Raw genomic sequence first — 2500 nt, 5'->3', positions numbered from 1 at the left:
ATCGGAAGGGGCAAGCCGAGTTGAGGGCGGCAACTCGAGAAAGAGGCAGAGCATACTTACGGACCTAAAAGAGCAGGCGAGACTACTGCGAAAGGGGCAAGCGACAGTACCTGGCGCAGGGCATGTAAATAGCGAATCGTCCGGGGCGTCAGATATGGGATGCTGCAATTTGGATGTGGCTACCGAGGATGAGGATGAGACAGCTGGGGGCGAATTGACAGAAATAGTCAAAAGACTGAACAGAAGCGTTAGAGCCATTACAGGCGCCACGAGCAATTACAAAAGTAATAAACTGTCGTTTACTTTGGCAGATATGGCAAGAGTGGCAAATGAAACAAGCTCCATTCAGCGCGATGTGTTGCTGCTGGTGGATAGGTGTCACGAAACTGACGCTAAATACCGACATCAGCTCGCGGTCAATAAAAATTTGCAGCTGAGACTGCAACAAATTGAAACTAGGCTGGATGAGCGTGACAATATGGAAGCGCAGATGCGCAGGATGTGGGGGGCGATAAATGAAATATCGCAGACGAGTAGGGCAGTTCCCGCCATGACTCACGCGATCGAGAGTGATGACGGGGACCCGCAAATAGAGGGGGGACGCAGTTCGGGGTCATATGCGGCAAAAGTAAAAGCCACGCCGATAAATAAGGCACCGCAGGGTTCAGCAAAACGGCAAGACCTAATAAAGCCCAGGAAAGCCGCGCAGAAAGCGTGGGAGACACCGCCAGCCGATAAGAGTAGGTTTGAAATAACCATCGAATCGGGTGCGGAAAACAATCAGGCCATAATCAGAGAAGCCCTTAGGCAGGAAAACATACGGGGGCTTTTGAGCATCAGAGAGACGCGCAGCAAGCGAGTCTTGGTGGTCTGTAGGTCTGCGGAACAGCTGGAAACAGTCAGGAAGGTGTGCGAGAGTGCTAAATGGCGATGGTGGGCAGCCGGCGACGACTGGCCCATGCTGCGTCTTATCGGGGTTGAAAGCGACATTCCGGACAACGAGATAGTAAGCGACCTGACAGAAACCGCCAGGACCGCGAAACTGTGCGAAGGATCAGGCTCGGACGAAGCTATCCAAAGGGTAGTAATAAGAAGGCCGCAGAGAAACGGTCAGAAAGATAACGTGGTTCTGCAATTAAACCCGAAGGTCTTTAAGCACCTTATAAGAACAGGGAGGGCCACTGTAGGGTTGCTGTCGGTACGGACGGAGGAATACCTCGACGTGCCAATATGTTATAAATGCAGCAGAATGGGCCATAAGGCCGCGCGCTGCAAGGAAGACGCGAGATGCTTCAGGTGTGCTGGTAGACACGAAGCTAAAGACTGCCAGAGCCGCGAAGTGAAATGCCCGGCTTGCACGGAAGCCGGTAAAGCAAAAACCGACCACACGGCCAGAAGCCTGGCGTGCCCCTATTTTGCAAAGGCAAGAAACACGGCTAGATCGTATAACAACTACAATGGCGAATAATTTGAAAATTCTACAGTGGAATGCTGGTAGAGGTAGGGAGGCGACATATGCCATGCAGGTATGGGCTGAAGAGCAGGACATTGACATTGTAGTGATACAGGAGCCATGCAAGAAAATGATGGGATGGAACGGGTATGTCTGGCACGGAGCCGGATCGTCGGCAAAGACTGCGACATGGGCGAAAAGACACATGGGCACTAGAACATACGAGCCATGCACCGACGCGAATATATGCGTGATCATTGTGCCAACAAGTGAAGGGGAGGTAGCGATAGTGAACATATATGACGAGCCGGGAGTCCCGGCCGCGGCTGCCCGGTGGAAAAAGATCGCGCAGGTGGTCGATCAGATCAATGTGGCGAAGGTCGTGGTGGCAGGTGACATGAACGCCAAAAGCGTGGTGTGGGGCTCGACAGAAACTGACGCCAGGGGCGAAAGCATTCTAGACGATTGCGCGGCACTGGGGCTGCTGCTGGCTAACGATGCAACCCAGGGACCGACCTTTGTGGGTCCCATGGGTGAAAGCTATGTCGATGTAACCCTGTATAAGAGCGTGCAGGTTGTGGCGTGGACGGTGTTAAAAGAGGAAAGCTTAAGCGATCATGCATTCATAAGATTTGACATCCAAAAGGGCGCTACACCAGCTAAGTACATTCGAGTGGTCAGGGATCTGTCGAGAGCCAAGTGGCAACAAATTAAAACGGCAGTGACAGACTTGCCGTACAATAAGTCGAATAGCGTTGAGGATATTGAGTTGGCCAGTGAGCGCATTCAGACCTTGCTCTCCGAAGCGTGCAAAAAGTACATACCCACAAAAAAAAGGGATGGAGTTGAGCTAGTTTGGTGGAACGGAGCTCTTGCTGAGGCTAGAACAAACAGCCGAAAGGCGAGGAAGAGAGCACAGCTGTGCAAGGGGCGCGACGACCGAGCAGCGCTGGTCGAATCGTGGAAACACGAAAGGGCAGGCTATAAAAAGCTTATTAAGGAAGCAAGGGCAAGTGCTATAAAGGACATGTTGGACCAGCTCAGTGA

This window comes from Ips typographus, unplaced genomic scaffold (genome assembly GCF_016097725.1).
Source record: "Ips typographus isolate SLU unplaced genomic scaffold, UJ_Ityp_2.0 IpsContig186, whole genome shotgun sequence".
NCBI classification, from domain to species: Eukaryota; Metazoa; Arthropoda; class Insecta; order Coleoptera; family Curculionidae; genus Ips; species Ips typographus.
The sequence above is the reverse complement of the archived record's forward strand: the minus strand, read 5'-3'. Positions refer to the sequence as shown.